The sequence below is a fragment of the Petaurus breviceps genome, unplaced genomic scaffold (assembly GCF_028583685.1).
Source record: "Petaurus breviceps papuanus isolate PSGF00001 unplaced genomic scaffold, PetGlider_PUasm1.0 90769, whole genome shotgun sequence".
NCBI classification, from domain to species: Eukaryota; Metazoa; Chordata; class Mammalia; order Diprotodontia; family Petauridae; genus Petaurus; species Petaurus breviceps.
The window spans coordinates 18,350,722-18,365,699 of NW_027187341.1; the positions used below are offsets into that span (position 1 = coordinate 18,350,722).

General features: G+C 40.9%; 1 long non-coding RNA gene across 2 annotated transcripts in view; it reads right to left on the minus strand.

The window, feature by feature from the left end:
• Positions 1–943, minus strand: part of LOC138146773 (uncharacterized) — a 72,550-nt gene extending 71,607 nt beyond the window's left edge. For both annotated transcript variants that reach the window (XR_011164573.1, XR_011164572.1), the window contains exon 1: positions 250–943. This is a non-coding gene — a long non-coding RNA (uncharacterized lncRNA). The remainder of the gene's footprint in view (positions 1–249) is intronic.
• Positions 944–14,978: the final 14,035 nt, after the last annotated feature.

Sequence of the window (14,978 nt, forward strand, 5' to 3'; positions counted from 1 at the left end):
TCTTTGGTCTTCCTTCTCTAACCTTTCTATAGTATTTGGTCCTGTTGACCACCCTCTTCCTTTTAGCCACTCTCTCCTTTGACAATTGTAAAGGTATATTACACTGGTTCTCCTCCTCCTTTCTTATTTCTGCCCCGTCTTCTTCACCAGCTACTCTTCTTTCCTACCACAAAGCGGAGGTGTCCCCCAAGGTTGTGTCTTTGGCCCACTTCTCTTCTGTCTCTACCCACTCTCCCATAAAAAGCTCACCTTTGTAGAGTCGATCATTGAAGTCAGGAAAATGGGCAGCTTCAAAATCCCAATTTCCCCACAGAGCTCCAGTCCTGTGTTTCTATTAGCTTGGTAAATATCTCCTTCTGAACTGGACACATCCTCTCAAACTCGGTATATCCAAAGCAGAATTTGTTATCTTTTCTCTGAAATTGGGTCTTCAGTCTAGTTTCCCTGTTTCCATGGATTGTGCCAACATCTTCCCAGTCACTCAAACTCAAAACTTTGCAGTCATCTTTGGATATGGTAGCTAAAGTAGCTTGAAGAATTAATTAGTCACTGAAAGTACTATCTCTTCCCCCTTCCTCATCATTCAGTGTTAGTTCAACCTTTTTATCATTGGCCTCAGCTATTGTAAAGGTTCCTAACTGATCAAAATGAGATAATGTGATAAAGCAGTTTGCAAAGATTAAAGAACTATATAAATGTTAGCCCTCACTATACAATTACGTCCAGTCTCTTTCTGTTTCAGTCCACTCTTCAGCCTGTTGCCTCCATAATCATCCAAAGAACTACTATAAATGCATCTATTTAAAATCCTTCAATGGCTCTCCCTTATCTACCTAATAAAGTAAAAGCTACTTAGTCTGGCATTCAAGCCCTTCCATAATTTGGTTCCCACCTGGAATATATTAGAGTTCTTATTTACCCACAGATTTCTTTTTTGGAGTCCTGTAGAGATAGGAGTTATTGCATAAGGAAACTGCTTTGTTGAGTTGGACTGAACATGGAAAGTCTACTCTCTTTTCTTTCTTTTTTTGACCATCTTCCATTTGTTTACCTCATTCTTTGCAAATCCTCATCCCCCAGAGGACAGGTCTCATTCTGATCACTGTTGACATTTATATAGAAATCCTTGAAATTTATACAGTGTTTTTACATATGTTCTCTCATTTGAGCCTCACAATAACCACATGAAATGCTCCAGGTAGAATTTTCCTCATCTTACAGGTGAAGAAATTGGAGCTCAAACAGAATAATTGACTTGTTCACCATCTGCTAGATAATAAGTATAAAACAATGGATTTGAACCTAGGTTTTCTTAACTCTGTCTTGCATTCTAATCATTCTAAAGACCCTTCCTGCTATATATTTCAGAGGGGAAGAGACATTACTTGCCCTTTCCCCTATCTCCTCCTTCTCCCCAACAGGTAGCACCAAACTCAAGAATTCTTTGCACCCCCTCCTGTACTCTGTACCCTATACTATCCCCCTCTCCCCCACACATATATAACCCCCTCTGAGGAGCTAACTTGCCACAGATGGAGATTGGGGGCAGTCAGTTAAACTGTAACTTCTATCTTTGGCTTATGTCCTGCCCAGGCACTGAGGTCTTGTGTTTATTTTAACTCTTCTAAGAAGGTGAATGTGATGTTGACAGAGGATATGATCAACCATCAGGGCGAATTCTTCCCACATGCACTTAAGAGAGGAAGAGGGAAAAAAAAAGGGGGTGCTTTCTGATTAGGTAGGTGATCTCTGTATGGGAAAAGTAAAAATGCAGAAAAGAAAAGGGGAACGCTAGAATTATCTTTTTCTTTCCAAAGACCCAAACTTAGAATTGACCATTGGTGCAGTCTATTTGTAAATTGGAGCTAACACAAAGGGATTGAGCAATGTAGAATATGAGAGCATGATTCTCCCTTGGGGGTCAGACAACACGTGACCCCAAATATATAATTTTTCTCTATTTGATTCAAGAGCTGCACCTGTATTTTATTCTATGACAGAGAAAAGCACAATCAAGGCTGCCCAATATTTTCCTGTGTGCTCCTAAAAGCTTTCCAAAAAACATCTGTGGGTAAACCCGAACTCTAATCAACTGTTGGTGGAATTGTGGATTGATTCAACTTGCATTCTGGAAATCCAAGTGGAATTACAAAAGAAAAATCATGAAACTTTTTGTACTCTTTGAATTAACAACCCTCCTACTGGACCCCTACCAGTCAGTCAGACAGACAGTCATTAGGCATTAATTAAGTGCCAACTGTCAGAAAGAAAGGTCCTATCGATTTGGCTAGCTCTATCAACACTCTTCAAAGTAGCAAAAAACTAGAAACAAAAACTTTTCCCCATTCATTGGAGAATGGATGAATAAATTATGAATGTAATGGAATTCGATGGTACCATAAAGAGAAATTCAGAGAAACATGGTAGGATTTGTATGAAGTGATACAAAAATGAAGGCAGAACCCAGAGGAAAAATACATGCAACTGCAGTAAGGTAAACAAGAACACCACAGAGCAATCAAGTCCTGATTGCCTGTTACAAATAATTTGGATTCTGTAAACTCCGGAGGAAAAATACCAAAGCTATGGAATGTGATACATACTGTTGTTATCAGTTGACTTTCCTTAATAGCTATTGGAATTTTGTTGTTGATTTGTTACAAGGAAAGTATCAGTGGAGGGGGCTAAAGGAGAAAGACTATAGTGTAAAAATAGAAGATAATAATAAAAGTAATTGATTTTTAAAATAAAAAAAGAAAAGCTATGCAGAAACTTCATAGACCATCCCCTTGCCACCTCCTATCCTCCAAAGGCTGCCCAGGCTTCCTATAAGGCATAGTAGTAGAAACAGAAAGCCATAATACTTTCATGCTGGAGAGAATAGTATGCTTTTTCTGCAGGGAGATTTTCCCTAGAGCTGTGGATAAAAGAATGGATTATCTCAAACCTGGCAAATGGTACCTTTTAATTATAATCTACTTGTAGGACACTTTAGGGGTGGGAATCATCATCTTTAGACCACTCAGATCATTTTTCTTTCCTACTCTGGGTTGGCTCAAGGTAAGTGCTTTAGCTTTTTATCTCCAAGGAAGGGGAGGTACCTGAAAGTAAGAGCTGAGCACCTCCCAACTGATTCTTGGAGCGCAGAAGGGTACTCATATTCTCTGCTTATTTTTCTACCTCCCATATTTCTCTGAGGCAGCGAGATTGGGTTGTATAATTTATCCCAGGTTACTTGTTGAAAATCTCAGAAAATATCTCACCCCCACCTTTTTTTTTTTGGAGGGGGGAGGGCAGGGCAATTGCGGTTAAGCGACTTGCCCGAGGTCATGAGGCTGGTACTGTTAAGTGTCTGAGGCTGGATTTTAATTCAGGTCCTCCTGACTCTAGGACTGGTGCTCTATTCACTTCAACACCTAGCCACCCCTCACCTCTACCTTCTAAAAGGTGGGGACTAGACCTATGAAACACTGCATATAATGACACATTTTTTGTCTATTTTGCTTAACTTTTTTCCTTCCCCTTTTTATTCTTTATTATAAAGGATAACTCTCTGGAAAGGGTGAGAGGAATACAGGAAAAATCTAAGTGATTACCCAAAAAAGATATTAATAAAATCATTTTAATTTTTATTTAGTTCAATTTATTGAAAATTTTTAAAATTAAAAAATATTTTTCAAAAAGAAAGCTCTCTGAAAAGGGATGGAAAGAAGAGAATCTTTAATCCTTTCATCATCCTAGTTGCCTAATTTTCAAAAGTGTTTACTACAACTTGTCTATATTCTTCATAAAATGCCCGAACTGAACAATGGAGCTAGAATCAAACACAGGCCTAGAATCGTGACACAATAGAAAGAATCTAGGCTTTGGAATCAGAGGAGCAAGTCCCATCCTGAACATTTACTGCCTTTCTGACCTTGGGCAAGTCACTTAACCTCGATAGGTCTCAGTTTCCTCATTTGTAAAGAGGTTTTGCACTCAGTGGCTTCTGGTGTTTCTTCCACTCTAAATCTCTGATACTATCTTGTCTGAAAAGAGTAAATTATAACATAACTAGCATATGCCTCTTTCAATTTAATTCAATTCAAGAAGTAATTAAGTGTTTTCTACATAGAAGATACTCTGCTAGGGAATCAGGGTACAAACACAAAAATGAAAAACAAAAACCTGGCTTCAGCCTAACTTTCCAGACTTTGTACACTGCCTTCCTTCACAAATATTCTGGTTTAGCTCAACTGGTCTTGTTTTCTCTCAGCCACAACAGCCCATCTCCCAGCCTTTGCAGAAACTGAGCCCTAGGTCTGATAGGCACTTTCTCTTCTTAGAAATTCCCAATATTTTTCAAAACTTAACCCAAGAGCCACTTCCTCAGAGGCCTGATCTTTCTAGCAGCTACTCGTATCCTTCTCCCCCACCCACAAAAGATGTTATATTTATTTTGTATAGATCTATAAGTGTCTGAGTTATCTCTTTCCCCCTCTCCACCCCCCACTAGAACTTAAGCTCCTTGGGGGCAGACTTTTCGCTGTTTTTATCTCCAGTGCTAAGCACAGATAAGAGATGGTAATTGTTCTGGAGTCGGCAAGCTAGGGGGTGATGGAAACTGTGTGGCTAGCACTTAATAAATCCTTGTTGATTGACTGATTGTTGAAGCTTTTCTTTGAGTCCAGTCATTCATTTTCTAAATCTACCTAGTCCACATCTCTTCCTCCAATCCACATGGTTAGCCTGGGAGACTGTAATTGTAGCTGTCACCAAGCATTTGACCTTATCCAGAGCTTAGCACACAGTAGGCGCTTAATAAATTCAAGTTGACAGACTGCCCGACAATATCTTACACTTTTCTGATCTATCTACCAAGAAAGAATTGAGTTCTCTCTGAAACTTCCAAGGTGACATTTGGTTAATCAGATTAACTAATTTGTGTTAATTCGTTAATGGGAAGTTAGAAGATCTCCCCTTTCAAACACAAATGTGCATTTTAATAGAGGCCTTCTAAGACAAAGCTGGTTTGTGCCCCATCTTTACAAACTCTTTGGGAAGTGAGACTGGGTATTTATAACATTTCCCCCACCTCCTCCACACACTGGAAGGCATACACCCACACAAGACCTAACAATGATGCTCTGCCAATTGTAATCTGTGAACTGATTGACAATCAACATTTTTCTCCCCTCCACTGTTAACTCTAAAGTCAGGGGGGACACAATGATGACAATTTCAGACCAGATATATCAGGTGAGGTCAGTACAGTAACCAGGGAGCTAGCTATCTGGGAGTCCCTCAAAGACTGTCTAAGTATGGAATGTTTTCATTGAAACATACCGTCAGTAAGAAGCATTCCCTGCCAAACCAACCTGGTTGGCTCAAAGCGTGGTTTCTGATCACTCTGATTCTCTTTGCAAACCATGGAAGAGTGCAGTATTTTCAAATAGAAACGCAAACAGAAAAGGACCTGTGAGTCACTAACAATGGAGCTGACCATTTCCAGAGTCAGTCAGGTTCCCCCTAGAATTCAGTCCAAAATTTCTGGGCAGAAGAGATAAGAGCTCAGTGGGCCTCAGACTCTCCCACTTGGGGCATTGTCCTAGGAGGTTAACACCTTTGTAATCAATGACTCAGGCTCAAACAACAGCTGTGTTTGTCCTATAAATTAAAGGCAGAATAGTTAAAATGATTGTTTTCCTGAAAATAAAAGGATTAAACATTTTCCCGTCCCCTGCAGCTTTTCCTCCCCTCCCCCCCCCTCCACTTTTCCCAATTTGTTGGTGAATAAATTCAGCCCCACTGTAACTGCCGGGAATTATCTCAGTTTCCATCACCCCAAGCCTGCCGACTCCATAACAATTATCATCTCTTATCTGAAAATGACTGGAGGGAAGGGGGCCATTTGAAAGTAAATTCTTTCCAGTATTAGCCACCATTCAAATGGATACAGAGAGAATAATTGGGTCCAATTCATTTAAGGCTACAGGGCAAAACAAGGTGAATGAACCTAATTCACAATTTCAACTAAGGCTTTTTTCTTTAGCTTCTCTTGAATACTTTCAATCCCAGTTTGTACCCCTAGCTCCTAGTAGGTGCTTAATAAATGGTCAGTGGATTGGACTGAACAGAACAGAATGGAATGGACTTGTACAAGGAGGTTGAGCTAAAGTATAAAGTATTAGATGGTAAAATGAAAGGGGTAAGGGCAGCTGGTGCCTGGAGAAGTCCTGACACTTCATCTCCCCAGGTTTTTTCATCTGAAAAAATAGTGGATTAAACTATTAGGATTTCTAAGCTTCCTTTGGGGGTTCTATTCCAGGGGTGGGGAAACTTCGGCCTTCTAGGTCCTCGGGGGCAGCCTTTAGACTGAGTCCAAGTTTTACAGAACAAATCCTTTTATTAAGGGGATTTGTTCTGTGAAGTTTGGACTCAGTCAAAGGGCTTCACTTGAGAAACTAGAGGGCCACATGTGGCCTAGAGGCCACAGGTTTCCCACCCCTGTCACTATTCTATCCCTATGATTTAGTTGTCAGCTAAAATAGAAGCTTCTATTCTGTAGTTCCGTGGGCAAAGGTATGGGATTCATGAAGGCTGGCCATCCAAAATTGGAATTTGCATGAGTGAACTTGGGAGAATTTGTGAACTGAAACTCCCCACCTCCTACATCAAGAACCAGTTGTAGGAATAGATTAATGATTAAATATTCACAGTCCACTGAGAGATGAAATGTAAACAACTGCAGACCAACAGTGGGTCAACCAGCACTTATTAAGCTCCCAATGGGTACCTAATACTGCCTTAGGCACTGTAGAATATACCAAAACTGCCTTCCAGGAGTTTAGATAATGAATGCCTATGAAGATAGAACAAATCTAAACAGATTCTAGCCAAAAGACTAGATTGTTTGATTAAAATAGCATATATCTCTTTTAAAATACACATACATGTGTGCATATATCACACATATGTTGTATATAACACATGTGTGTGCATACCTATATGTTGCCTATAACATGTATGTATGTGTTTTATATAAGACATGTGTGTTGTTGTTTGTGTATGCATATGTGTATGTATACATATTTGGTATGTGGTGTATACATGTATGTGTATTTTAAAAGAGATATATGCTGTATATGTATGTATGTATGTATGTAAAACAGGCTTACAAAACACTTTGCATAACCTTGATTGAGAACTGGGAGGATCTCAGAAAAACAGAGTACTTGTCTGTACCCATTATTGGGCACCCAAAAAAGCATCACCTGCCACCTTGTATTGTTTGTTATATGTAGTTCAGAAGAGAGAGTTTACCTGGAGCTGAGATGATCAGGGAAGCATTCCCGTAAAACATTAAACCTGATCCTGGCATAGGCATGGAGTAAATATTGGTGTACCACAGGCCAGGAAATACAACTTCTAAAAAAAATAAGCTACCCCTAAAATTGGGTTGCAAAGAAGAATCTCAGGAACTTAGATAAAACTGGAGACTTCAGCACTGGCCCTAGAAACAGGAGGACCTAAGTTCAAATCCGGCCTCAGACACTTAACACTAACTGTGTGACCTTGGGCAAGTCACTTAACCCCAACTGCCCTGCCCCCCGCAAAACAAACCAAAAACAGCCAAAAAAAAAAACCCAAAAAACAAAAAAAACCTGGAGACTTCCTTGGTGGAAACAATCATAATAATGGCCAGTACTTTAAGGTTTGCAATTTTTGATTGATCCTCTTTTGATCCTCACAACCCCAGGAGAGAGGTGCTCTTAATTATCTGTATTTTACAGATTGGGAAACTGAGGCAGGTGGCAGTTCAACTAAAACATGTCCAAGGTTGGATCTGAGCTCAGGTCTTCTAGTACTCTTATCTACCACACCGTCCAGAGACCTTGTCCAAAGAAGAAAACAATGGAGACACAGAGACTAGAATGCTAGGTAGTGTCAGAAAGACCCAATTCAAATCACTTACTAGCTGTAGGGGAACATCACTTAAATTTTTTGAGTCTCAGTTTCCTCGTCTGCAAAATGGGAGTCGTAATAGTTATGATACCTTTCTCAAAGGATTGTAGAGGACCTGACATGAGATACTGTACAGAAAAAATATTGCAAACATTGGTGACTCATAAATGTCAGATGTCACCTCCAGCTAGAATTTTTGCAGACATAAGACTTTTTTCTAAATAGGAGGGAACTAAGGAGGAAAATGACAGCTTTTCCATTCTCTATATCCTTCTCCTCTGACACTTCCCTTTCCCTCCTCCCTACACTCATACCCCCAAGAGAGGCAGCACAGGGCCCTGGGTTTAGAGTCAGGAGGACCTGAGTTCTAATCCTACTTCTGACACTTACTAACTTTATGACCCCTTCACAAGCCCTCTGAGGCTCAGTTTCCTCATCTCTAAATTGAGGAAGGTAGGCCTCAATGACCTTTAAGGTCCCTTCCTCACCTTGATCTATGATCATTGTCTTTCGTTACTAAAGTCAGATGAATAGTCCAGGATAAATCTTGGGGGCCCAATGTTAATGGTCTAGAGATAAAAGTTAAAATGGACCTTATAGAACTCTTCCCCATACTCAATTTTACAGATGAGAAAGCTGAAGCCAAAAGGGGTGAATCAATTCCTCAGGGTCACATTTGGTCAGGCGGCGGAGCTGAAACTGGAACTTTTCCCACTGCCTGGCACACCCCATCCCCACTTACATTTCCAAAGTGGGAAATAAATTCTGTGCAATTATAAAAACAAGTCAAGAGGAGGAAGCTGTCCATTGTTGTGTCTTTTCACACTGTTAAAGAGACAAAGACTGGAAAGGTAACGGGAAAGCAAGAGTCAGTAGGCTATACTCGAATACCACCTCTTCCATAAAACCTTTTTCGAGAAACCCTGAGGGTCTTCCCCTACCAGATTTGATATATTTGTTTATTTTTGACTAGGTAAAAGAGGCCATCCTTTGCCTTATTTCTTACCTAGTCTTAATCACTGAATGGCCTCAGAAAAAACTGAAACCTGGGAAAGACCTTAACTTAAAAAGGCCATTGCATCCCAGGCCATCTCCAGTTGTGCTAATCTGTCTCCTGCCACTGAGTCCAGATGACTCCAGGGGAGAGAGTGAGGCTAGTGACTTCTCACAGCCCTCCCTCACTTAAATTCAATTTACTTGCAAGCCATGACATCTCCTCCCTGATGCCATGGTCCTCTTTGAGAGGGAAGGACAGACAACAACCTGTAAAGTAATAGTAGTAGCTGACTAATTGGGGACCCAACTGGCCAGTTTCAGTTGGGCAACACAGCTTCTTCCTTCTGTCCCTTCCTTCCTTCCTTCCTTCCTTCCTTCCTTCCTTCCTTCCTTCCCTCCTTCCCTCCTTCCCTCCTTCCCTCCTTCCTTCCTTCCTTCCTTCCTTCCTTCCTTCCTTCCTTCCTTCCTTCCTTCCTTCCTTCCTTCCTTCCTTCCTTCCTTCCCTTTTCTCCCTCCTCTCCCTCTGTCCACACAGGGAATCATACATTTATCTGCAGGTGCTCTGCCTAAAGAAATACAAGTTTTAATCACTGAAACCTAGCACATCTTGTGGTTTACTGGCTAGATTTCTTTTTTATGGACCATGCTTTAAACCCAAATCATCTGGCTCTCATTGATTGGACCAGAATGGGATTTAGCCCAAGCCTCACTTGGTCATGGTCTGGGTTCTGACGGCTCAGAGTAAGGGTGAAGAGTAATTGTTTTTGTCTTGACCAGAACTCCCGAGGGTCTTCCTCTCCCAGATTGATTTGATTTTATTTTTTTACTAGGTAAAAGAGACCATTCTTTACCTCCTTTTTATCTAGCCTTAATCACTGAACGGGCCTTGCCTCACACATACCGAGACCTGGGAAAGACCTTAACTGAAAAAGGCCAAGGCCTCCCACTGTGACTGGGGCCATCTCCAGTGGTCCTGATCTATATCTTGCCACTGGGCCCAGTTGGCTCCCTGGGAGAAAGTGAGGCTGGTGACTTTGCACATCCCTCCCTCACTTAAATCCAATTCACTTGCAAGTCATGACATCTCCTTCATGATGCCATGGTCCTCGTTGAGAAGGAAGGTCAAACAGCAACAACTTGAATCCCTCTCCCCCCAGTTTGGACCTCATATAACACTTGGTTTGCACCTTTCTAACACATGTAAGATTTTGTATCCTAGTAATTTGTTTCTTTGTCTTCTCTTCCTACTAGACTATAAAATCCTTGAAGTTAAGGACTCTCTCCTTCTCTCTATCTCTCCCTCTCTCTCCATTTTATATATAAATATATTTATATATTTGCTTTATTAATATGTATTTCTACATTTCTATTTGTATATCTCTCTCTGTAATACTTTCCATATACTAGGTACTGAATTGAACGCTAGGTCAGAGAAGCATTAGTGACTGCTGGGTGGTTGTTTCCTAACCTTTTAAGATTTTACTTAAGCTGAAAGAAAGGAATCCAATGATATATATGCCTCTGTGTGTGTGTGTTGTTTGGGGAAGGGAAGGAAGAATGCTGGGTGCTGGGAAGCCAGGATAGTAAGAGCTGTATCCACAACAGGTTTTTCAGCAGGGAATTCCAGCAGATCCCTTGCTGGTGGGAATTCCCTAAGGAGTCTGCAGAGCTTAGATCTGGAAGCTGCTGGTGGGAAGTCAACCTTCCCTCCTTTCTCTCCCTTCTGCTCTCCATTTCATTTGAAATTTTATAGCTGAGTAACCCCTTCCCCCACTGGAGTAACTGCTCTATTTTTTTTTCTTTGACAGCATCTGTAGGTAGCATCCACAGGGGCCCTTTGAGGTTTTAGCCATTTTGAGGCCACAGCACTGCCCACCAAAAGGAAACCTAGGGAATGGATGACCATAATGGTATCATCTATACTGGGGGTTTTTTTAAAACCATCCTTCGGACATAGGAGACACAGGTGAAAATTAACAAGTTTCAGGAGCAGGAGATCACTGATTTAGAAGTGGAAGGGGCATTGGAGATCACAAGTCTAATTCCTTCATTTTGCAGATGAGGAAACTGTGGCCCAGAGAGGTTGAGTGATTTGTACAAGGTCACACAGCTTGTTAAATGGTAGAGCCGTGATTCAAATTGAGGTCCTCTTTTCCCACTCCACCATACTGAATGACAATGAATTGAGATGAAACACAATGTGCATAGACCCAAACAGCAAAACCTAACAGTCAATGTTCCTTTTTATTCACCTCTGAAGTTCCTGGAATACCTTTTTCTCATCTCTACCTTCAAAGCCCACTCAGGCTCCACCTCCTCCATGAAGGAAAGCCTTGAATGCCATAAGCAGGAAATGCCAAACTCCACACAGTGCCTTGGTCTTATCACTTTCTTTCTTTGTTGTTGTAGTTATTTACCCCTGTGTTACATGCCCCTGTTACAATGAGATCAATAAGGGCGAAGACAACATTTTATGTTAATCATATATCTCCCCCAAAACCGGGCACAGTATTCTGTGTACCATGATCACTTGAATGTTAGTCAATCAACAAGCATTATTAAGCCCTTACTATGTGCCAGGCACTGTGTCAAGCACTGTGCCAAGCATAGGGTCTACAAAGAAAGGAAAAAGACAGTCTCTGCTATCAAGGACCTCACAGTCTAACAGGAGACAAGATAAAAACCACTATGTACAAACCAGATACATATGGGATAAGTTGGAAATAATCAAGAGGAAGAAGATACCAGGCTTCTTGTAGAAGGTGGGACATCAGGCCACTATTGAAGGAAACCCAGAGGCAGAGACAACAAGGAGGGAGAGCATTCTAGGCTTGGGGACAACCAGTGAAAATACATAGAGTTGGGAGATGGAGTGAGAAACTGCAAGGACACCAGTGTTGCTGGATCGTAAAATAAGTAAATGGGAATTAAGTGTAAGAAGAATGGAAAGGTAAGAAAGGGCTAGGTTGTGAGTCATTTGCTTTTGATCAGGGAGGTTAAGGGGAGTCACTGAAGTTTATTGAGCGGAATGGTGACGTGGTCAGACATGTACTTTAGGAAGATGAGGATGAGGAGGATGGACTGCAGTGGGAAAAGACTTGAGGAAGGATAAACAACCAGAAGGCTGTTGCAATAGTCTAGGTGTGAGATGATGAGATCCTGCAACAAGCAGCATCATAAAAGAGAAAGAGGCATATATCCAAGAGATATTACGAATGGATGGGCTTTGGCATATGATTGGATATGGGATGGGGAAGGAGGGAGAGCAAGAGAATGAGAAGCCATAGATGACCCCTACGTTGTGAGCCTGGGTGAGTGGGATGATGGTAGTATCATCAATAGTAAAAGGGAAATTAGGAATAGGGGAAGGTTTGTGGGGGAAAATAATGAGTTCCATTTTTGGACGTGCTGAGCCTAAGATGTCTATGGGATATCCAGTTTAAAATGTTGAACCATTGAAGTCCAACAGGGATGTCAAGTTTAAGACGCCGAACCATTATAGTTCAACAGAAGTCCCTTCTGCTATTGGATTAACCAACTGCATTAAGAAACCTAAAACACTCTGAGAGATCCCATCCCAGAAGCCTCCCTACTCCAATCCCACTCAGCTCTGCCATAGCCCTTCTGCATACGGAGAGTAACTAACTATTGGAAGATAGAAATACCCAGCATGGCAAAAGAGAATCAACAATTTCTCCCTCCCAAGTTATTTTAGGGTTAAATCATTTCCACCCTGCTATATGATTTGTGGGTAGGAGTAAAGAGTTTGAAAGGAAAAGCTCTTAGAATGTGGTTTCTGGGTGAGATTTCAGAAAACCTCTGACTCAATTCTCTCTTACATAATTTCCTATCCCTAAGGGTCATTAAAAAACACCCACAAAACTCTTTTTCTTCTCCACTACCAACCTCCCCAAGTTCTCAGGGAATCAAAATAATAACTCACATTTACATGGTGTTTACAAAGTTCTTCCCAAACAATGAATCCCATAGAATGTACAAGTAGTATTCTTCCCATTCTATAGACAAGGTGACTTCAGTGTCTGCTCACACAGAGACACAATAAGATTAGAGTTTGAATTCAAACCCTAGTCTCCTGACTTAGATTCAGTTAAAAAGCTCGCTGGAGTAGATGTCTGATTCCCTCTCCTGGGGAAAATGTAAGACTATGTATTGATGGTCTCAGGAGAGGATAATAATGTAATGAGGAAGAGGGTGGAACTGGGGAGGAAAGTGGCTGACCCAGAAGATGCTTTAAGGTTCCTACAAGCTCTGTGACTCAAAGATTCCAAGTTTATGCCAATTCCTTTCTCATTGTCCCTGTCCTCTACTGTCACTGTCTGTCCTTCCATTCCTGAAATCTACCAGATTTTGTCCTGAACCCAGATAAATTCAGGGCTAGTCTAACATTTTCCCTTTACAGCTGAGGAAACTGAGGTCTAGAGCTGTCAAATTACTGTCAATGAAGTGCCCAATATCACCCAGTTGAATTTGACTCTAGACCTCAGAAGTCCTCCATGGCATCAGATAGATGGCTTCTTTAAAGCTTAGTGCCAGGCATACCTTGATGCATTCCACATTCCATAGGGACTCTTCTGTCTATAAAACATGGTTGGTACTATTAACCTAATTCACCATATGACTATGAGGGAAATCACCAACAGGGAACTCTAAAACACTAAAAATACAAAAAGCTCATTCTAATTGTACCAGGTCCCTTAGGTTTTGCTAAATCAAGGTTGCCCAGATGAAATAATTCCATTTTAAAATGGGAAAATGGAGTTGATTTCCCCTTCTAATTATAATGAAGACTGTGCCCTCAAAGCCTAGAAGGATGCAGCTAAATGAAGTAGCTTCCCTGGCTTTTCAGCCTAGGTATATTTCAGTTATCTCAGGGGAGTGCTGAAGGCTTGAATGAAAATGGGAAAATAGATCTCCAATTCACTTGCTCTTAAGAGAACTAGAAACCAGTAAGGGCTGAGGAAAAGAAACTAAAGAAATCAAATTCACATTTCTAAACTCCTTGGGACAGAAGCAGTTAACAAACAAAAATTGATTCCCTCTGTCTGCATTTTGGAAATTGATGTTAGGAATAACCAGGTTGAGAAAGTGGCCAGTGGCTAAGGATTCATTGGTTCCTCAGAATTCTCCCACAACAGACCCCTAAACTGACATCAGAGAGTTGGCAGGCAACAATGGAGGCCCCTTTCTATAGATAAATAATAAGGAATGCCCCTGTTTGGAAAAACTCCAAAGTTGGTCAAAGTAAAAGTCAAACAGTGCTTGTAAAAAAAAAAAAACAAAAGCAAAACCTTGTAAGCACAGAGCTGAGTTCCCTGGTGCTCACTAAAGACTGTATCAGGGAGTAGGGAAAGTGTTTGCCTTTCCTGCCCCACCATCCTGGCGCCCCACCCCCCCCACCCTACACTCCGGAATTATTCAAGTCTAGAACACATGATCCCCCCTTGGCGCTTTATTATTTAATGATGCAGAACTTCCCTTTCCCCTAAAATTGAAAGCAGGCAAGGACCGTTTCTGGTTCCCACAAGTATGCACTGGTTTCACCCACTCTTGCTTGATGATACAGGGCCATAGGTCAAGGTACTGTGGAAAATACAGGCCCAATCATTCAAATAAACTACTGCTACTGGACCATGCTCCAAAAGGAATTAGTGTATGATGGTCATTCACAGAAACTGTCCTACCCTTTCCAATTTTAACTAGGTTACTAGTTGTCTGAATTATAATAGTAAAATGGAGATTTACTGAACACTTTAAGATTTACCAAATTTTCCCATATGTTTTCTTATTTGATCCTTACAATAAACCTGTGAACAAGGTATTAAAAATGTATTTTAATTTTACAGAAAGAGAAACTGAAGTTTGCAGAGGTCAGTTGAATTTCCTGGAGAAGGTCAACTTCAAATGAACAAGACAAAATTCATATTCAAGTCTTCCTAAGTCCAAAGATGGCATTGTATCTACTATACTCAAAGATGTACTGATAAATATTTAACAACCAGCTCTCAGAAAAAAAAATA